At 48.4% G+C, this 22,899-nt stretch overlaps 1 protein-coding gene and 1 long non-coding RNA gene across 8 annotated transcripts in view; one reads left to right on the forward strand and one right to left on the reverse strand.

The window, feature by feature from the left end:
* KIRREL3 (kirre like nephrin family adhesion molecule 3) overlaps nucleotides 1-22,899 on the reverse strand; it is a 594,169-nt gene that overhangs the window by 272,219 nt on the left and 299,051 nt on the right. The window lies entirely within an intron of this gene.
* On the forward strand, nucleotides 11,795-16,041 carry LOC129048824 (uncharacterized). 2 transcript variants are annotated; one of them, XR_008511501.1, is made up of 3 exons: nucleotides 11,795-12,760; nucleotides 14,781-14,892; nucleotides 15,203-16,041. It is a non-coding gene; the product is annotated as an uncharacterized LOC129048824 (long non-coding RNA). The 2 variants fall into 2 exon arrangements; XR_008511502.2 differs by having other exon boundaries at nucleotides 11,802-12,348; nucleotides 15,203-16,040.

Consider the following 22,899-nt stretch of genomic DNA (forward strand, 5'->3'; position numbering starts at 1 on the left):
CTGTCTCAAAAAAAAAAAAAAAAAAAAAGAGGTGGAAACAATTCAAGTGTTCATCAATGATGAATGGATAAACCAAATATAGTACACACATACAATGGAATATTCTTCAGCTTTAAAAAGGAAGGAAAACCTTCCACATGCTACAACATAGATGAACCTTGAAGACATTATGCTAAGTGAAATAAGCCAGTCACAAAAGGACAAATATTGTATGATTTCACTTCTATGAGGGTCTAACATAGTCAGATTCATACAAAAAACAGAAAGTAGGATGTTGATTACCAGGGACAGGTGACCCCTCCTTGGATCTACCCACTTTGCAACGTGACTCTGCAGCAATTCCCACCAACGGGTGGAGACTGTTTTCCCAGCCCTTGGATCTGAGCTGGCCTGGTGACTTGCTTTGGCCCATAGCCTGTGGTGGAAGTGAGGCTGTGCTGGTGCTGAGCCAAGGCCTCAAGAAGCTTGCGTGCTCCTGCTCATGCCCTTGGAAACCAGACATGTGAGGCCATCCTAGACCAGACACCCTCTAGGTGACCCTCCAGGTGACTGCAGATAGATGAGTGAGCGCAGTTAAATTCAGCTGTGCTGGGCCAGGCACGGTGCCTCATGCCTGTAATCCCAGTACTTTAGGAGGCTAAGGCAGGCAGATTGCCTGAGATCAGGAGTTCGCGACCAGCCTGGGCAACAACCCCGTCTCCACTAAAATACAAAAAAATTAGCTGGGCGTGGTGGCGTGCACCTGTAATCCCAGCTACTCAGGAGGCTGAGGCAGGAGAATTTCCGGGAGGTGGAGGTTGCAGTGAGCTGAGATTGCGCCATTGTACTCCAGCCTGGGTGACAGAGTGAGACTCTGTCTCAAATACAAACATACAAACAAAAAAACACCAAAAAAAACTGGCTATCAGGAGATGAAGAATGCATTTGAAAGTCAACGAGCAGAGAAAGAGACTCTGCCGGCATGCCATAAAAGCATGCACGTCATGGCAGGGGAACACACAAGTGTGTTACATCCATATGAGCATGCATGTGAGTGCCTGTGACCACACACACACACACACACACACACACACCCATAGTCAGAGGAAGCCTCAAATCAGGCTGTTTCCGAAGGGAAAATCTCATTTGTCCACCAGTGACAGCGTATATAGCCTTCTACATTAATGTAAATTGAGGCAGGATTACCTTCTAGTGATAAAGTCACATCTGGCAGCAGAGAAAAAGTGAGTGGAAACGGACACATTTCCAACCATGCTCTGGCCTGGGCTGCAGCCCCACTCCACTGATCACCTAGATTCACCTTTATAAAACCCAGGATCCTTCGGGCTCAGCCTCCTAGTCCTTGCTCCTTCCCCAGATCCCACCCCTGTCTGCCCACCTTGTCTTCTCAGGCCCTCGAAACTTAAGCCGGAAGTCTGGGCAGGCCAGTAGAGGAAGGAGCCGGGGCCCAGGCAGCCACAGGTCAAAGAGGTGGAGGGAAGCAGCACAGCTCACAATCACACTAGGACAACTTGGAAGTTGAATTGGCAAGTTGCAGCAGGAGATGGGAGCATGGGCTCCCTCCCTAAGGGAGCCACGTTCGTTTTTTTTTCCTTTCAAAGTCGTCAGGCAGTAAAAGAAAATTGCAGGGATGGGGAAATAATGAAAAAGGCTCTTTGTTTTCCCCCCAGTCCGAACTCCTAGCTCATCAAACCTTGGAAATGCTCACTGCAAATGGCTGTTCTTGTTTTATTGCTTATTTATGGGAATCTATTTAAAGTGAATTGCACTCTTCCATTGTATCCTAGTGAGCGTGTGCCGGAGTTGTGTCTCCCCTGGCCGTGGGGCTGTCTGGACTGGGGATTCTGTCTGATTGTGTCAGCATCACACTCCGTGACATTTAAAAGTGGTGAAGGAAAATACTGCAGAGGAAGCAGGGCGAGCGTGGAGAATGATTGCTCAGGCCTCCATCAGCTCCAGGCGGGTGCAGGGAATGCTGTTCTAGGGCAGGTTTGGGGGTGCTGACCAGGCCTTCACACAAAGAGGAATCTGCTCTTGTGGATGAATGAATGGCGGTGACAAATCAAACTTTAATCTGGCTCTGCTGTAAGCATTGTGACCTTAGGGCAGGTACTGACTTCTATGAGCCACCTTTTTAAAAAAAAAATTCTCTACAGAGAGGTGAATACTGGGCTGTTGTTAATAATGATGATGGAATTCATTATATATATGAGAGTGCTTACTTAGTAACAGGTAGATGCTCACTAAATGTAAAACTCCCTTATAAGGGTGGCTGGAATGGGGACTGGAAGAGACAGGTAAGTCCCCAACCTATCTTCATTTTCTTAACACATGCCTTTTGACTCAAAAAGAATGAAGGTTCCCTCACTCCTTTGCTTTGATTGGGAGATGAGACGCAAGGCTCAATGCCTAGAATGCTCTATAGCAGGGGTCAGCAAACTGGCTGAATCGGGCTGCTGTTCCGGTAACTAAAACATTATGGGAACCCATCCCTCATCCCCTTCTGTCTGCGAGCCATCTATGACAGCTTTCCTGCTACAGCGGCAGAGTGGGATAGGTGTGAAAGAGACCGTGGGGCCCACAAAGCCCAAAGTATTTGCTTTTTGGCTCTTTACAGAAAAAGTTTGCCAATCCCTGCTCTAATTCATCGGTATTTTGGGGTTCTCCTATCTGTGTGATCGGAAGGTCTGAGCCTCAGAGAAAGGAAGCAGCAACTTGTCGAAGATCACAAAGTTAGTGTTTGAGTTAGAACTGCAATCAGGTTTCCTGATTCCTGGCCCAGTGCTTTTCCATTAACTGTACCATTTCACAGAGATCCCAAAGCCGCTGGGATTAGCTTTACCAAAAAAAAAAAGTATCTAAGTCACGTGGCATCTGAGCTCCATTTGATTGGTAAAGCTGGCATTAGTCCCTGCCACATTTCCCAAGGCCCCACCTTCTATAACTCTGCTCACCGCACCGCTGTCTCTCCAGACTTAGCAAATACTTCTAGAGACACCGGTGTGTCCTTGTCCTGAAACGTTTGTGAGTCAGCTGCATTGACTCCTGCTCCAGGATGACGAGGGCCAATTCCCTGATGAAGGGCCATCTGCCTGTGTCTGACTGCCTGTCTGTGAGCTTTCGTGTCTCGGGGGCTCTGCTGCATTGCAAGAAGGAGCTGGGACAGAGCTCTGAGAGAGGGGAAGGAGGCAGGGAGAGGGAGTTTGATTCCTGAAGAATCTTCCTTTTCCCATGAAGACAAGCAAGCTGATGGCCAGCGTAGAGCCACAGCCTGGAAAACTTTATTTTTAAATTTATTTTTGGTGGGGAAAGAGTTGGGTTAGCTCTAATTCACGGCAACCTCCCCAGTTCCCTGACACTGCTGCCTCCTCATATGCTTTGCTAAGAAAGCCTGGATGGGTCTTATGCCTGTAATCCCAGCACTTTGGGAGGCTGAGGCCGGTGGATTACCTGAGGTCAGGAGTTCAAGACCAGCTTGACCAACGTGGTGAAACCCCATCTCTACTTAAAATACAAAAAAATTAGCCGGACATGGTGGCACGTGCCTGTAGTCCCAGCTACTTGGGAGGCTGAGGTATGAGAATTGCTTGAACCTGGGCGGCAGAGGTTGCAGTGAGCCAATATCCTGCCACTGCACTCCAGCCTGGGCCACTGAGCGAGACTCTATCTCAATTAAAAAAAAAAAAAGCCTGGATGGCCTAGTGCTTCCTTCTTGCTTAATTTACCCTTCTCCCTCTCTTTGAACCTTCTCTTCCTTGGTTCCCTTGCGTGGTTGATGGTGACATCATCCATCCAATTTCTTATGCTGTAACTTCCAAGTTACCCTTAACTCCTGCCTTTCCCCAATCCCCAGCCTCCTACGAGATACCACATGCAGCCTGCAAACTCCCACAGCTGTACGCAGGCACGTGGCCTCTTGCCTCAACTACTGGCCCCACCGTCCAACCCACCTTTCAGCCTCCAGGCAGGTCCTCGCCTCTGCCATCCTCCACATGATCCCCAAATGTTGCTGATCAACACACCACAGCTGGAATCCACAGAGGCACCACAGTACCGAAAGGGTGGCTCAAACCACATTGTATGGCTCATAAGGCCCTTGGCGAATTGACATCAGGCTCCCTCTCCCCCAAAGCCACACCGTCTTCCTGCAGGCACCGCCAGTGGACACACCGAACACCCCTCTTGTCCAAACACACTGTGGCTCTCTACATACAAAGGGCAGGAGCTAACTGTGGAATGAGATTGACTAGGGCTTACATCCAGACACTACTGTAACACTTGCTTTCTGGGCAGATTATCTTCCCTTTCTGAGTCTCAGTTTCTTCATCTGTATTAACGGAGATTACCTAAGAGCTGCCGTGAGGATTAAGTGGTATAATGCACTTAAACACCACAAAAAAAAAAATGCACTAAATAAGTGTCATCTCCTTCCTTTCCAGCCTCTGCCTGCACAAACCCACTGTTCTTTTGCTCAGGATGCTCTGCCCTGCGACTCTGCCTCCTTTGGGCTGTGGCTTAGCATGTTTCCCTCAGCCTCCTGCAAATGAAGCCTTAGTCGCTACCTCCGCTGGTCCCCCAGACTTGTGTTCACCTGGCTCACAGCCCTCCTTAATTACAATTGTAATTGTTTATGTGCTTGTTTATGCAGGAGATGACAGGACTACAAGAAGGCAGGACTTCCTCTATTGCCCTAGGCCCTGGGGTGAACTGCAGCCAGCACTGGCCTTGCCGGCTCACTGCACAGGGTGGGCAGTTAGTCCCTGATTTGGACAAGCCACTCAACCCCTAGGAACCTGTTTTCTTATCTAGAACATGAGGGTAATAGTTCCCAGTTGCCAAAGCTTTTCCCACAGACCCAGACTCAGAGGAGATATTCAATGAATGCTGGTTCTACTCTACCTTTCCAGTGCTAAGTCCTGCGACTGTGACACAATTGATGCTCAGTGGCTCTTTGTTTAATGAATGAATACATGAATAGTGATTAGAGATGAGGCCCCAGGACCTATAGCTTTAGATCCAAAAGAGGTCAGAAGATTTACACCAACCCCAATAACCTGAACTCAGGTAAAAGTGGCTCTTTCCTCCCAGTCCAAACCACAAATCCTAAATGCTCATTCAGCCTCACTTGCCGGGGACTCAGCTTCTCCCGGGGCCTCCGGGTGGGTCACGTGATTGCTCTGATCACCTCCCTATTATTGGATATTAATCAAGTCCTACTCAGACCACAAACAAGCAGCCCTGCTCTTGACAGTCATCTGAGGATCTTTGTTGGTGACGAGGAGAGTGGGAGGAAGGGAGAGTGAAGGAAGAAGAGAGGGAAAGTGATGAGAAGAGAGAGCCAGGGAGGCTCAGAGACTGAGCAAGTGCCAAGAAGGGAAGATGGCAATGCTGGTGAAGTCTGAACAAATGCAAAGTCAAGCACAATAATAATTTGGGCAAAATGGCAAATGGCACAGCTGAGGAGGAAATAGCATTGTGAATGTAAAAACTCCTAAATGGAGCGCAGATGGGAGGGAAAAGTGTAATCTTCTGGAAAAGCCTCTAATTGTCTGCCCACACTAATAATTTCAGCAAACGCTCCCTCTCTCCCTCCTGCGTATAATTACACCATTCCATCTGTCTATCAGCAGGTTTTTTACTGTGTCTTACTGCTACCACGTTCTCATGCTCACGGAGAGATGAGGGGTTTTTGAAGATTTAAGAATCCTTCTGACACATATCCTGAAGAAAAGACATTCAGGAGAGACAAATCCCTCTCCCAGGCCTGCTAAGACTCTATTTTAAAAAGTTGTGTAATCTCTCCAAACGCTATTATGAAGTCCGAAGGAGGCAGGGCCACGTGGACCCTCCACCTTGGGTGTCCTCATCTGCCGGCTTGTCTTAGTAGGTCAGCTCTGGGGAGACCACAGGTCTGGGGCTGCAGGGAGAAAGGGGCTGGCAGAGACACCGGCCCGTGCGTCCGGCAGGTGGCAGGCCATGAGAGCATCTGCTCAGGGCTATCCCTTTAGAGTGTCTTAGGTGTCAAGGCCAGGGTTCTGCTGTGTGAGGAGGAAGAGGAATGCAAATGAAAGAGAAGAAGCCAGCCGGGAGTGGTGGGGGAGTGTCTGTGGCCATGTATTAGCTCAGCTCAGCTGGCCTGAGGAGCGCTGCCCAGCGCCCACATCCAGGGCTCTGAGTGACTCCAACTGCCATTGGCTTCTCTCCCTGCTCTGGCAGTGAGTTCCAGAGAAGACAGGTGGCCTCGTGCACAGAGCCCAGTAGGAAAGGCTCCAGGTTTCCCGCCCAAGTCACTGCCCTTCGTGCAGGAGGTACAGAGTTTCCCATTTGCTTGCTCCACGGGCAGGAGCTGCAATCTTAGGGGGCTGGGAGCTGCCTGCAGGTTCTTCATCACGAAGTTTTCTTTTCATGTGAAAAATCACATCCCAGCTCTTCTCCCTTTCCTTTCCAATAACTGGGTCCTAAGTAGTTACTGGGAGGGGTGCCAGGAGAGAGGCAGGACAGGTCAAAAAGGGGAATGAAGGCCGATGCCCCCAAGGGGATTTTGAAGGCTAGAGGTATGGTGGTGGCAGTGGGTGCCACAAGGTGTGACCTATTCACCAGATGTGGATTGGGCCAAGGAAATGTCACACAGAGGCGATTTTGACAGAGCCAGAGCCTCTCCATCCAGCTTGTCCTCACATAGCCTGATATCATAACCGCATCTTCCCCAGAATTGTTGAATGGATGGGGAGAAGAGTTGACTCACATCACAATTCATTCGACAAATATTGATAGTGTTCCCATAAGGTGCAGTAAAGGCTGAATACAACACGTTTCCAATTCTCTATGGCAGCAACATCTAATAGAAATATAACGCGAGCTGCAGCTGCAATTTTAAATTTTCTAGTAGCCACATTCAGCGAGTACAAAGAAATGTGAAATTTCTTTGAATAGTATGTTTTATTTTAGTAATATTTCAAAATATTATTAATTCAATAGATTAAAATTATGAAATTATTTGTTATCTATTTTACCTTTTTTTAGGTAATGTCTTCAAAATCTCGTATATATTTATATTTCCAGCATACTTCAGTTTGAGCTGGCCATGCTTCAAATGCTCACTGCCATATGTGGCTAGTGATGAGTGTATTAGATGGTATAGAGCCAGAGCTCATTAAGGAGAAAAAATTGTATGTATAATTATAATTCTAGTATGTGCATTATTATTATTATAGTTTAAGCCCGGGAAGTAATTCGCTGAACACTTTCACATACATTATCTCTGATCGTAGCAATTTTGTGAGATGATTAGTTATTGATATTTTTTATCAGATAAATAAAAATAAGTCTGGACATGGTGGCTCATGTGTGTCATCCCAACACTTTGGGAGGCTGAGGTGGGAGGATCAATTGAGTTCTGGGGTTCGAGACCAGCCTGAGCCATAAAGTGAGACCCCATCTTTACAAAAAATAAAAAAATTCCCCTCTCCCTCTCCCTCTCCCTCTCCCTCTCCCTCTCCCTCTCCCTCTCCCTCTCCCTCTCCCTCTCCCTCTCCCTCTCCCTCTCCCTCTCCCTCTCCCTCTCCCTCCCTATCCCTATCCCTCTCCTCCCTCTCCCCCCTTTCTTCGGTCTCCCTCTCCTTCTTTTTTTGGTCTCCCTCTGTTGCTGAAGTTTGACTGTACTGCCGTGATCTCGGCTCACTGCAACCTCCCTGCCTCGGGCTCCTGTGATTCTCCTGCCTTGGCCTGCCCAGTGCCTGGGATTGCAGGCTCGCCCAGAACGCCTGACTGGTTTTTGTGTTTTTGGTGGAGACGAGGTTTCGCCGTGTTGACCGGGCTGGTCTCCAGCTCCTGGCCTGGAGTGATCTGCCCACCTCGGCCTCCCAAGGTGCTGGGATTGCAGACGGAGTCTCGCTCACTCAATGCTCAATGGTGCTCAGGCTGGAGTGCAGTGACATGATCTCGGCTCACTACAACCTCCACCTCCCAGCCGCCTGCCTTGGCCTCCTAAAGTTCGAAGATTACAGCCTCTGCCCCGCCGCCACCCAGTCTAGGAAGTGAGGAGCGTCTCTGCCTGGCCGCCGATCATCTGGGAAGTGAGGAGCGCCTCTGCCCGGCCGCCCCGTCAGGGAAGTGAGGAGCGCCTCTGCCCGGCCGCCCCGTCAGGGAAGTGAGGAGCGCCTCTGCCCGGCCGCCACCCCGTCTGGGAGGAAGTGAGGAGCCCCTCTGCCAGGCCGCCCCGTCTGGGAAGCGAGGAGCGCCTCTGCCAGGCCGCCCCGTCTGGGAAGCGAGGAGCGCCTCTGCCCGGCCGCCCCGTCTGGGAGATGAGGAGCGCCTCTGCCCGGCCGCCCCGTCTGGGAGGTGAGGAGCGCCTCTGCCCGGCCGCCCCGTCTGGGAGGTGAGGAGCGCCTGTACCCGGCCACCCATCGTCTGGGATGTGAGGAGCGCCTCTGCCCGGCCGCCACCCCGTCTGGGAGGAAGTGAGGAGCGCCTCTGCCCGGCCGCCCCGTCAGGGAAGTGAGGAGCCCCTCTGCCAGGCCGCCCCGTCTGGGAAGCGAGGAGCGCCTCTGCCAGGCCGCCCCGTCTGGGAAGCGAGGAGCGCCTCTGCCCGGCCGCCCCGTCTGGGAGATGAGGAGCGCCTCTGCCCGGCCGCCCCGTCTGGGAGGTGAGGAGCGCCTCTGCCCGGCCGCCCCGTCTGGGAGGTGAGGAGCGCCTGTACCCGGCCACCCATCGTCTGGGATGTGAGGAGGGCCTCTGCCCGGCCGCCCTGTCTGGGAGGTGTACCCAACAGCTCCAAAGAGACAGCGACCATCGGGAGCGGGCCATGAGGACGATGGCGGTTTTGTTGAAGAGAAGGGGGGGAAGTGTGGGGAAAGGAAGGAGAGATCAGATTGTTGCTGTGTCTGTGTAGAAAGGGGTGGGCATAGGAGACTCCATTTTGTTCTGACTAGGAGAAATTCTTCTGCCTTGGGATGCTGTTGATCTATGGCCTTTTCCCCAGCCCCCTGCTCTCTGAAACATGTGCTGTGTCAACTCAGGGTTAAATGGATTAAGGGCGGTGCAAGATGTGCTTTGTTAAACAGATGCTTGAAGGCAGCATGCTCTTTAAGAGTCATCACCACTCCCTAATCTCAAGTACCCAGGGGCACAAACACTGCAGAAGGCCGCAGGGACCTCTGCCTAGGAAAACTAGAGACCTTTGTTCATGTGTTTATCTCCTAACCTTCTCTCCACTATTATCCTATGACCCTGCCACATCCCCCTCTCCGAGAAACACCCAAGAATCATCAATAAATACTTCATAAAAATAAAAAATAAAAAAATAAAAAAATAAAAAATTCATTGAGCGTGGTGGCTCATGCCTGTGGTCCCAGCTACACGGGAGGTTGAGGCAGGAGCATGGCTTGATTCTAGGAGGTTGAGTCTGCAGTGAACTATGTTTGTGCCACTGCAGCCCAGCCTAGGAGACAGAGTAAGACCTTGTCACCAAAAAAAAAAAAAAAAAAAAGAGAGAGAGAGATCCAGAGAATCGAAGTTACTTGTGACTTCAGAGCAGTAACTTGACATCCTTATTTCCTACTTTCTGAAACAAGTACAGGTACACACACATTTTTCTGCGTGACTCAGTATGGCACATTGGAAGAGACAGCGTACCACCTTATTTTCCCCTTCATTAAAGCCGCTTTCTTCTTAAGAACCCTCTGAAGAACAGGACTGGAAAACGATGTGAGGTCCCCACACCGTGTTCCACATACAATTATTAGATTGGTGCAAAAGCAAGTGAGGTTTTTGCAATTACTTTTAATGGCAAAACTGCAATTACTTTTGCACTAACCTAATATCTCCCTTTACTAATCTCTGCTGCTGTCCCCAGATCAGCTAAGGCCCCACCTTTGGCCGATCCTCTGCCTCCTAGCCTTTCTGGCGGACCCCATTCTCAGAAGGCTGGGGAGTGGGCCTCAGGAAGCAGCCGGGGCTCTGAGGAGCCCAGGCATTGTCTTTCCTGTGAGACTCATCCCGCTGTTCAGCAGGTGAAACCTCTCTTCCTGTCATTCTCTCCCCACCCCATAATGTGCAACAGGCCTGACTTTGTGATGGGCAAATATCTCTCTGAGATCTTCTTTACAGGCATTCACCCCCCACACCCTCCTCAGCAGTCTTGGGCTAATGAGCTCAGTTTCTTTAAACCCAGCTCCTGCCTCAGCCCTTCTCAGAAACTTATATCTGGCCATGTAGACAAAGCCAGAATTAAGGCCTCCAGATTTATTTCATTTAACGAGAACCCACAAAGTCAGCCCAGTAGCCCATTCATCCCAAAATAGCTTCTGAAAGCCTGAACATACGTCAGTGTCTCTTTGCAGAAACCACACTGCATTGTCATGAAAGGGCCATTTGAACAAGGTAGCTACAATGAAATTATCTCAATGCATTTCAATCACTTTGCAACATCAAGGTTCATTTCTCAGTAACAGTCTCTTTGACAATAAATGAATTGTGTGATTGGTGTGTGTATGCGTGTGTGCATGTGTGTGACACCCCTTCATGATGAATTCCTGGGTATGCCAATGTTACAAGTGATTGGTCTTTGCATCCATCTCTCAGCATAAATCCCCAGCATCAACGTGACATGTTGAGCAGCACTGAGCCCCCCGGATTCTCTCAGTTTTGGTGAGAGAGGGAGTGGGGACTGTGTTCATGCTGTTACAAAAGGACATCTAAGAGGAACAGCAGGGAGGAAGCTGGGCAGAAATGCTCCGAATCAATAGCTCTTTCTTCTTGGTGGCTTGGAGCTTGCAATCTCTCAGCCTGTGTCTAGTTATCATGAAACTGAAGAATCCTTGGAAAGTCACTGGGTTGGGTACTTTTAAAAGTAGAGTCTTTTCTGTTCTGCTTAGAAACTCTCATGGCATGCTACAGAGAAAAGAGGAGCAGAGGCCCACAGAACTCCCTTCACCAGAGAAGGGAGCGAGGAGGTCAGAGGGTGGAGGAGATGGGCTGGGACCTCCCAGGGCAGCACCTGGGCAGAGTCCTGGAGCCACTCCCAGCCTGGGGAGAAGCCCTGCCCCTACTGTTTGCTAGAAGAGTTTGGGCAAATCCTTCTCTGCCCTGTACCTTAGGTTTTCCATCTGTAAAGTGGGAAGACAACCATCCTATAGAGGTGCCATAAAAGATTTTTAGGGGGTGCCTAAAAGGTTCTTTAGGTGCTAGTCAAGTCCTGGGGTCTTGATTTGTCATTAACTTGCTGTGTGGTCTTGGGCAAATTACTTAACATTTGTTAGGTCTCCTTTCTTTCTTTATAACAGGGTAATAACCTACCTCCCTATTTAACTTATGAGTAAAGCAGAATGGCTGTGAGAGTGGTCCTGGAGCCAAAGATACCTGACTGTAAATCTGAGCTCTGCTCCATCATCTTGGGAAGTCTGCTAAGGTCTCTGTCTCCCGTCCAAACCTTCATCTGTAAACGGGAGCAAATCATCTCTACTTTGTAGACCTGTTGTGAGAATTTAATGACAATGCATGTAAAATGCCTAGCAGGGGCCGGTCACATAGAATGTACCCTATTGATGGTAGTTGCAGGTATATTACAAGGTTGTACTGAAAAACAAATGAAAGAAAGCAATCTTTCCTTGAAAAACGCACAGAGCTCCACAAATCTATGACATCATGATGATTATGGTGATTGTTGCAAATGTCACATCTTCATGTGAAGTCGAGGTGGGCATTAGTCACACTGTTCCCATTAGTCAAACCCCGGATGCTCCAATGACAGAGCCTCTGCTGAGAGGCTGACATCAGGGAGAGGTGGAGGAGGGCAGACCTCCCAACCCTTGGCTTTCACCAGCTTCCTCTCACCGTGGAGCCCTAAGGCCTCAGCAGACACGCTGACTTCTTTTCAGAACAAAGCACAGCAAAACAAAACACACAGCAGCTGCCGAATGGAAAACACTTGCACTCTAGAAAGGCTGGCAGATTCCCTGCCTCGTCCCACGCTGCACGGACAGGGCCCTCTCTGCCCAGCCACTAACTGGTGCACCCTGCTGTATCTCTGATCACACTTTAAATGTTCACCCTAGGAGGTGGATGCTCTGCAGAGAGTGTGTGTGTCTGATCTGAGGCCTGTGGTCCCTTGAAGAAAGACCAACAGGACTGGGTGCCATCCTGTGCCCAAGTTGTTCCCAGGAGGAGAAAGCCTGTAGGAGGGGAGCAAGCCCCCATTCTGCCTCCATTCATTGCAAGGTCAGCCAGCTACATGCTTTCTTCTGGCTGGGCCCCTGAGGGCAATTGTTGCTTTTTCCTCTTGAGGAGTCTTTTTATTTTCAGAGTGGCAGCGAGGATGGTTTATGGTGAATGTGGACCTAAATGAGAACGGTGAGTAGTAGATGGCGTATTCGCTGGGCTGTGAATCCTGGTCAGGTGGGGTTGGCTGGGCTGGGGCAGGAGACACTGTAAAGAGCCAGTAGGCCTGGATTCCTTCCAGCTGTGCTGCTTCCTGCCATTTACTCCATCTGACCTACTTCACAGGCTGGGCTGCCATGAGCGGCTGCTGCAGGCTGTGCACTTGCATGATCTTGCCGTTTGCACGGTCTGTGGATGAATGGTGATCCTGAGAGCTGTTCTCTGCAGCAGCTTTGCTCATGGAGCGCTTGTGAGCAGCAAACAGAATCATCATCTTCATCACCATCAGCAGGAGCAGCGACTTTACCAATGATTGATCAGTTGTTATGTGCCAGGCTCTTTGCTAAGTGCTTTACATTTTATCTTCCCCTCCACCCTATATCAGGTAAGTACTATTATATCTCATCCCCATTTTATAAGTGAGAACACTGAGGCCAGAGGGATTAAGTGATCAGTCAGAGGTCAGTCAGATCGGGAGTGATGGGGCTGTAATCTGAATGCTGGGCTGGCTGACTCCTAAGTTCACACTTAGTCTTCATTCATGATACAAAAGAGATGTCTGTTTTCCTGAGGCCCACGGGCAGGGGAGGCAGGACTCCTAAGCCTGGGCCCTCTGACTGACTGGGCCAGTGTTTCTGTGCCAGAAACCCTGTCTCAGAGGGCAGGAAAGAGAATGGGGAGCCCTTGCAGAATGTGGCTGGATCCTTCTCTCTTGGCTCTGCCATCCTTGTCTTGGGATGTCCCCCCAACACAGGCCGTTAATCTCACTCAAAGGCCAGTGCTGGCAGTGGTTATGCTGGGGACATCTACATACCTTGCATTCCTCCCCTTTCGCAGAAAGGAAGAAGAAATGGAATTGTCTGTCAGATTGCTTGAACTCACTCTCCGGAATCACTGTGCCCATCTTTTCAGAGATGTTGCTACCAGAATCATTCCCCCCTTCTCTTATTTATATACACTCACACAATTAGATATAACTATATTCACACATAGACACACATTACAACTTGAACTTAGCACCTGCTCTTGATATGTATGCCCAGAAGGCTGTCACACAATCCTGCACACGCCCACACATTTGCACATGCCCATCCAGCTGAGCAACATGTATTTACACAGCACACACATTTGCATCGTATCCGTTCATGTGCATGCATGTGCACAGCTGTTCCCCTTAACTGCAGAATGAAGTGAGCACAGCAGCACAGAACAACAGCTGGTAGGAAGCATGTTTGTCGGGGTGTGGGGAGTGCAGGAGAGAGGAGGTGGGGTGGGGCTGGGAAGAAGTGAGTACTAGCAGAACAGAGGCTTGCAAAAGACTGCAGCAACCAGCCCCAGCTGGCTGTAGGGGCTCACAGTCTTGTCACTTAGAAGGTCTTCTGAGAGACCTTGGTGTGGAGTGCAGCTTCAGCATTTGGGGCCACAGTTCTGCAGGCTTTTTCTCTGAAAGGCTGTCCTATTTGTGTTGTGTGTCCCTGTACACGTGCGTATCTGGCTCAGGCTGACTCTCCATACACAGACAGGGCTCTATTTTTGGATGTCTTGGTTCTCATGAGTTGTGGCTAAGTGAGGAAGTCTGAGTCTCTCCTGATGCCCACGCTTCCAGGATGGCTCCTGGCTGTCTGCGTTAGCAGGTCACTTTTGGGCTAGCTACCTATACCAGTCCAAAGGCTTGATACAGGAACCACATCAGAATTGGTGACAAAACAAGCTGGGGGGCTCCTAAAGGAAGATACTGGGATTCTCAATAGGCCATCACCCAAGGGAAGCAGTATTCTCCTCCTCCGACCATGCCATGGGATGAAAGCCTCTGCCCTTTATGTCTGGCCGCCTTGCTAAAAACTATCAGCTAGCTCTAGGCAGCTCCAGAGCTGTATGACTGGAGTGGGAGGACTCTCGGGTCAGAACTGTATTTGTGGGTGGTAAATTTATATCTTACCCACTGAATATAGCTTTTTATGGCTCAATACATACGTTTGTTTTTCTTAAAAAAAGGTTTTCTTAATTCAAAAAATGTACACATTTATAGTAAGAATACAAACAGCACAAAGATGTCAGTCCTTTTCCACTCGTGCCAAAATTATAAAGAGTTTATTTGCATCATTCTGCAAATCTTATATATGTGTTTGTGATATGGTTTGGAGGTTTGTCCTCTTCAAATCTCATGTTGAAATGGGATCTCCAGTATTGAAGGTGGGGCCTGGTAGGAGGTGATTGGGTCAGGAGGTCGGATCCCTCAGGAATGGTTTGGCACTAACCTCTTGGTGATAAGTGAGTTGTTGATCAGTTTGTTCACATGAGATCTTGTTGTTTAAAAGTCTGAGACCTCTCCTTCCCTCTCTCTTGCACCTTCTCTCCCCATGTGATGTACCTGCTCCCGCTTCATCTTCTGCCATGATTGGAAGCTTCCTGAGGCCTCACCAGAAGCTGAGAAGATACTGGCACCATGCTTCCTGTACAGCCTGCAGAACCATGAGCCAATTAAACCTCTTTTGCTTATAAATTACCCCACCTCAGGTATTTCTTTATAGTAATGTAAGAATGGTCTAACACTATGTATGTGCAAGTGTATATGCATATGTAATGTACAGCCATGTGTATGTGCATAAATGGAAAATGCACTATGGTAAATTACAGATGGCTACAAACACTTTGCCACTCTTCCCAGAAAGAGGTGGGGGCTACCTCCCCTATTTTAGAACTGCCATGGCACTGTGACTTTCCTTGACCACTAAAATGTGGAGGAAGTGATGCTGTGTAACTTCTGGGAAAAACTTTAAGAGATTTGCTATTTCTGCTTGCAGTCACTTAGAATGCTCCTTTTCAGAATCTGGCCACTATGCTGTGAGAAGCCTACCCCACATGGAAATACACACAGAGGAAAATGGAGGCAGTGGCCAAACACATAAGCCGAGCTCCTAGTCAACAGCCAGTGCTGATTGCCAGCCATGTGAATGAACCACTAGGGCCTTCTAGCCCAGTCAAGCCTTCAGATGACTGCAGCCCCCGATGTCACCATACGGAGCAGGTGAACCACTCAACTGAACGTTGCCAAGCCACAGAACCATGAAAGATAGTACATGGTGGGTTTTATTTTCAGTGGCTATATTTTGGGATAGTTTGTCGCATAGAAATAGAGAACTGAAACATGAAGATTTATTTGATTCATTTAAATAAATATCTAGTAATTTGCTGATTGGCTATACCATTTTCTTTTTAATTAATACCATACTTAATAGGTAAATGTACAGTATGTGTATAATGGAAAGTGTACTGGGGACTTGCAAATATCCTTTAAGTACATTTAGGTTTTTATCTAGCTATTTGCAAAAATGCAGCAATAGACATCCTGTGTGTGGATATTTGTTTACATGTATAAATATATGTCTCTAGGTTAATTTTCTAGGAACAAAATGCTTAGTAAATGACATGTAAATTTAAAATTTTAATAGACATTGCCAAATTCTCTTCCAAAGGTACCATGCCACCAGTGGTATGAATGTGCCTGATTCCCCACTTCCTTGTACACAGGGCATGGAGATATGCTCAAACCTTTCATCTTCACTTGTGTAATAAATTTTTAAAAATCATTTATTTTGCTTTTCTTCAATAATAATTGAGGTGGTTCATCTTTTGATATGTTTATAAGCTATAGTTTTCTTTTTCTGTAAACATCTTTTGCCCATTTTTCTACTGGTTCATAAGAACTTTTATCTGTATTGAATTTTAATAATTCTTTTTCCCTTTTGAATTGTAAGAACTCTCAGATGACAAATGAAAGAAATTAGCTCTTTATCAGTCATTTGTGCTATACATTTTTTTTCCCACAGATTGTTTTTTGACTTTTTTTTTAAGAGACGGGGTCTCACTCTGTCACCCAGGCTGGAGTGCAATGGTGTGATCATAGTGCACTGTAATCTCAACCTCCTAGGCTCAAGCAATCCTCTTGGCTCAATCTCTCGAGCAGCTGGGACTACAGGTGCATGCCACCACACTTGGCTAATTTTTAAATTTTTTGTAGAGATGGGGACTTTGCCCAGGCTGGTCTTGAACTCCTGGCCTCAGGTGATCCTCCCGCCTCAGCCTCTTGAAGTGTTTGGATTGCAGACATGAGACACCTTGCCCATGGCTTTTTTTTTTTTTTTGGCTTTTGACTGTGCATACACTCACACATGTATACATCTGACACATTTTATTTTTGTCTGATTTTATGGTTTCATCTTTCATCTAGGCGGAATTTTTCTTGCTACAAGGGCTGAGGAAGGGATCCTGTCTAATTTTTTCTCCACAAATGTCTAGCTAGTTGCCCATAGCCTTCATCGATCATTGATCTATCCCCCACTGCTTCAAAACACTGCTTGGTCATATACTATCTGCCCAGGTATATATTTGGGCCTATGTCTATACTCTATGTCAGTCCATTGCTCTCACTGTTCATATGCCAATACTGAAGGCTGCTTCTTAGCCTTTCCAGTCTGCATTTCCTCTGAGACTGCAGTTTGCTCTTGGAGCCAGGGGCTAAGGTACTCAGCCTGTACTGTCAGTCCCGGATAGAATGCTTCCATTTAAATTCTCATCTAACTCATTCTTTTCCCCCTGTGGATTCTTCTCAGCACTTCTTTAGAAAGTCTCCTTTCCCTGGGTCATTTCTCCCAGACTAGAAAAATTCCTTCCCATAATGGCTCTTAAGTGCTTCCTCTTGGTCCTTGTGATGAGCTTTTTTTTTTGGCTTTCTTAGGAATCCTTCCACTCTGGGCCAAAACTTCACCCTTCTTGCCTCCCTTGAGAAAGCAGTTATCTTTTTGTGGGCCATCCCCATGCATTCATTCTCCTGCCTATTTGCTCGCTTGCAGTATTACATGGGGTAGCGGGGTCAAGTCGGTGGAGGGTGAAACAGGCGATTGGCAATACTCCCCCCCAATCACTGAACCAGGTGATGATCTCCATAAGTCCCAGGGTATCCGTTCGCCGTTTGATCAGAAAGAAACACACCCAATCTTCCTCTTCCACTGACTTTTCCCATGTGAAAGGACTCCCTGGTCAGGGAGTCAGAAATATTCATGCCGCCTGAAAACTCATCGGCCTGTACCACTGCTTTTTCCTGGCAGTTTACAATGTTATATTGCTACCAAAGTGGGCAAAATGAGGATGTGAAGTCAAGCATCCGAGAAGGCTCAGAAAGTCTGAATAAGCAATACTGGAATAACAATGTCCTCCTCACCAAGGGCATTTAGCCAGAAAAGTGCTCCTGCTTAGGAATTCTATTTGTTTTTCTCTTGGAAAATGGGGAAGTAGATCTGTAATTCAGCTGTGAATACTCTATTTTCTTTGGAGGGGAAGACTGGAAATAGAGTCCTTTATCTCAGATCTCAAACCCTGGCCCAGGGCACACAAGACCAGGAGTCATCACCATCAGTAACAACAGCTTAATTAACAAGTTGCAGTTCCCATGTGGGCTCCAGGGTGGGGAAGGAAGTAGGGCGTTCGGTTCAATGTCCAGGAGAGGCACCGGCGAACTCGAGAGCCAAGAGCGGCACTCCCAGCTGGGCACTCCTTGCTGATGGACTGGGACCTCCTCTCCCATTTCTCCAGGGCCTCCAGGACCCTCCTGCACATTCAGCATGATCTCTGAGGAGTTCACTAACCTTCCTCCCTCCGCTCTCCAGCTCCTGTTTCTATGAAATGCACCAATCATCACTAAGCCAGGTCTAAGGCCATGGGATCAGCTGTGATCTCTCCCTTCCTTTTTCATTCTCCTCTCCTCATATCCAAACTGTCATTAAACTCAGTGTTTCTTCCTTCAGGGTGTTTCTTGAATTGGTTTCTTCTCTATCCCACTATTACTGTCCTGATCCGTGCTAATCCAACAGTTTCTGCCCCCACCACAGGACAGCTTGTGTTATCATGGCCAGGTGGATCTTTCTAGAACACCAAGCTCAGCGTATCCCTTCTGATCAACAGAGAAGGAGAGGAGAGCCTACACTGCACTGGGCCACTGTGTTACGCTATGTGTTTATTTCATTTAATACTGTCAACGACCATATAAAGTGTGTTTGATTATCCTTAAGCAAAAAGGTCAAGAAATTATTAGATCAATTTCAAGTCCTCTTCCTGGCATTCAAAACTCTCCCCAAAATATGGCTGCCTTGACTAGTTGGCTTCATCATCTCCTCTATCCCAAGATGACCTTTGGGGTTCCAATCAGTCCTATCTCTTCCCTGGGAGTAGGGGTGGAGGGGCAGCACCCCCGGGCAGAAGATGCAGCCAAACAGGAAAGACAGAGTTCACACCTATCTGGCTAAAGTACAGGCAAACACCTGCTAATGAGTGGTGGTGGCAGTGGTAGGGAGTAGGTTTAACTGTGTCCCCAACATTCACATGCCCCAATACTTCAGAATGTGTCTATATTTGGAGATAGGGTCTTTAAAGAGGTGATTAAGTTAAAATGAGGTCATTAGGCTGGGTCCTAATCCCGCATGACTGGTGTCCTTATAAAAAGAGAAAATTTGGACACAGAAGTACAGAGGGAAGTCCATGTGAAGATGAGGGAAGGCAGACATCTACAAGCCAAGGGGAGGCCTCAGGAGAAACCAACCTTGCAGACACCTCCATCTCAGACCTCCTGCCTCCAGAATTGTGAGAACATAAGTTTCTGTTGTTTAAGCCACAAGATCGTGGTGTTTTGTTACAGCAGCCCAGGGAAACTAATACAGGAGGCCGGGCAGGCATTGTCCAAGGGAGCCGGAGAGGCTGAGCAATGGGGCACGAGGGTAGTTAATGATGTGAGCTACCTTACTGAGCATCTTCTATACAGCAAGCACCAGGCTACGCTGTGAACATTCTGCATTCATTATCTCTAATCCTTACACATGCCCTGCCAGGAAGTTACTGTCACAGCCATTTTAGAGATATAAGATCCAAAGTTCAGAGTGGAAAGAAATGTCCCTAGGAGACACACATAATGAGTATCAAGTCTGGCATTGGAATCCCAATCTCCTCCTCACTAAGCCCATGCTCATTCTACTGTTCTGTCCTGTGTCCATCAGTAGATGGGCTGGCACCAGTGGACCCCAGACCTGTCCACAGGCAGCAGGGCCCTGACCACCAGGTGGCTTCTCGGAGCAGTGCCTTGTCTTAGGGGGACATGTTCACCGAACTCATGAGGTCAGAACACAGGACTTCACAAAGCTGAGGAGAGAAGGGAGATAGCTAGCTTAGTGTGGCACCCCATTATTCCCGTTGAGCCCTCTCCTCTTCCTGTTTAAGTTCAGCGTGGTTCCGGAAGTACCTGAGTGGGAAGTAGCTTTAGCTTCCCACGACCGTTCAATAGCATTCAAGTAACCCTTCATGGCATGCCAAGAGTCCTAATGAGATGAGAATGCAGTCTTTAAAGCTCCAGTTAATATGTATGCAGATGGGAGCTTGGAGGACTATTTTGCTAAATGATGCACCCTGTGAATAACCATCACCCCCCATATCTACCAGGGCAGGCACCCCTTCTCTGTCCTCAGCTGGGGACCCCTCTCATCCCATTTGGACTCAGAGTCCCTGGTGCCCCGAAGGAAAGCAAATCAGCCTCACTTATAATTAAGTGTCTCAAATAAAGGTTTGTTTTAGGCTAAATAAGAAAAGTGATACCAAGTCAAACTGATCACAATTGATTATTAAGAACAGAACTACTACAGTTTGACAACTGCCACAAACACAAATCTTATTTGGGAGTTGCTAAAAATCAATAAATACCATTTTAATAATTAATTAAACTTTAATTAATGCTTGACAGTAGTCTCAACCTGATAGGCCTCTTCATGATGTGCGGGCTGTGATGAGGATGGTGGCTGCCGGGACGGCCAAGGGCAGCTAGGTTTCAGGTGTCCCCTCCTTGGGGCAAGGAGAACTAAGTTCACTTTCCCCCAAGAAAAATCTGTGGTCTACACGGATCAACCTAACCACTGAATCATCAAACACTCTGAGAATTCAGGTTACCAACAGTGACTGCAGGAGAATCTAAAGTGCTTTTGCATCCTTAGAGAAAAGTCTCTGCTCCATCTTTTTATGGATCCAGTGGGTGGCAGAAAGAATGGAGTTACTGCAACATGACAGTCTCCATCCTGCCTGATGCGCGAGCACATAACCGCCTAAGTTTAAAGAGAATTCTGGATATAATTTATTATATAAGCCTGTAATCCCAGCACTTTGGGAGGCCAAGGCAAGTGGATCACCTGAGGCCAGGAGTTTGAGACCAGCCTGGCCAATATGGTGAACCCCCTGCCTCTACTAAAAATACAAAAATTAGCCACGGGTGGTGGCTCATGCCTATAATCCCAGCTACTTGGGAGGCTGAGGCATGAGAATCACTTGAACCCAAGAGACAGAGGTTGCATTGAACTGAGATCGTGCCACTGCACTCCAGCCTGGGAGACAGAGCAAGACTCCGTCTCAAAAAAACCCAAAAAACAACAACAAAAAGTAATTTATTATATGAGTAGCTCCCAAATAGTCAGCATAAGTAGTATCATGTTAGCTGTAAAATTAAACAAAAAAGACTTCTGTCCAGTTCCCTAGAAATTCTAATTTAGTAGGAATGAGCTAAAAGGTCTGATTTAGTAAGGTGAGAATTTAGTAAGCTCAGGAATCCATATTTTTAATCAGTTCCCACTGTGCGAGGATGCTGTGCCAGCAAAGGGCTTCTTCAAGCCACAGAGCCTCCCCTTCCAGCTGCCCTCTCTCCAGTGAGCCTGATGCATGGGCGGCGGTGGGAGCCGCTTCATTATAAAAAGCAGAACATCCCTAACAACAGGATATTTTAGGGACACCAAAGAGCCGACACTCCATTGGAAACGCCTCCTCTGGGGTCCAGGAAGGCCACTCCACAGTGGCGCTGAACTACTGTTTCTTAGCAAGGTGGTCCGGGCCTTCTGCCGTCAGCCAGGCACGCCCCACTCCCAGCGGCCCTCTTCCGACATGAAAGATGCCGCGAACAGGAAGAGCAAAACAGCGCGCAGCGACTTTCCTACTCTAGTAGCATTTTCTTTCTGTGTCTCTGGTGAGTCAGAGTTTGTTTGAATGTGAATTATCTGCAATCACGGAAGTGACAGTACAGCTGGCTGCCGGGCCCGAAGGAAATGTGTGCTCCAGATAAGGGCGAGTGTGTGTGTGTGTGTGTGTGTGTGTGTGTGTGTGTGTGTGTGTGTGTGCGCGCGCGCATGCATTTTGGGGGGCTGGGGCTGTCCTCACTTATCAAAGCAATTCCCAAGGCGGCCTCTCTGAGTGAAGCAGTGTCTGGGAGGGCCGAGCCCCTCAGAGCCCTCTGCCCGGATGGTGCTGTGCCGGCGAAAGGCCACGCCTCTTCAATCTGGGGCACCCCTGCTGCCTGCTCCACCTCTCCCGTCCTTGGGTTCTGGTCAATGTTGGCTTGCCCCCTTTTCCTAGGGATGTGGGAGGAGAAGAGAAAATGGAGGTCTATATTGCCACCTCATTCTCCAGGTGCGGGAAACTTTCCCTCAGAGGCAGGACGCAGGCAGGTGAGGATCACCCGCCACGGCTTTTGTCCACTCATGGTGTGAGTCTCAAGAGGAGGGAAAGGGGGTAGGGCCTTTAAGTTTGGTACTGTGGCCTTCTGAGGTTGGCGACAACCTGAAAGCTACCAGCAGAGAAAAGTAGGTGGAGACAGTGCTTTTGGCCACGACCGGTTTTAGTCATCCTCGTTCCTCCTACAAAATGAAAAATGGTCCAGAGGCCATTCAGATCCCCGCACCAGTCACTGAAAAGAAACTACAGTTTAGTTGTCCAAGGCTTTTTGGTCATTTACTAGAGATTTACTGAGTGCCTTCGAAGCTCTGGCGTGGTGCTAGGTATTAGGTGCTAGGTGCTAGGTGTTGAATGTTGGGTGCTAGGTGCTAGCTGTTGGGTGTTGGGTGCTAGGTGCTAGGCACTGGGTGCTGGGTGCTAGGTTCCTCGTCTCAGGGAGCTCATTCTCTCATAGGAGTGGCAGATAGGTAAACAGCTATAACAAAGTGTGAGACACCTGAAACTGAGGAAGCACGGGGGCTGTGGAAGCCCACATTGCTGATTCCTAACCAAGACCGGAGGAGTTGGGGCTGTGAGGACGAATGGTCTGAGAAGGGCATTTAGGGTGCGGACTTGTGCTGGGATGTGCAGAAAGGGAGAAAGGAGGTTCCGTGCAGAGGTCACAGCCCATGCAAAGGCCTGGAAGCCAGAGAGAGCCTCATGCATTTAGGAAGTAGTGGACAATAGGCAGGGCAGCATCACTGAAGCAAAGCAGGTGGACCAAGGTGGGGAGGGGATGAGGGCAGGGCTAGGGGCAGGGCCCCAGATGTGAAGTGCCTTTTAGGCCATTCTTAGAAGTTTGCACATCCTCATGAAGGTAAAGGGGAGCCCCAGGATGCCTCAAGGTATGTAGGAAGATTGGGCAGGATGTCATTGCAGAGACCTAGGTAAGAAACGATGAAGACCTGGGACAGGGCTGCGCTGGCTGGGGTGGTGAGGAGGGAAAGACTCCAG

The sequence above is a fragment of the Pongo abelii genome, chromosome 9, assembly GCF_028885655.2.
Source record: "Pongo abelii isolate AG06213 chromosome 9, NHGRI_mPonAbe1-v2.0_pri, whole genome shotgun sequence".
Taxonomy (NCBI): Eukaryota; Metazoa; Chordata; class Mammalia; order Primates; family Hominidae; genus Pongo; species Pongo abelii.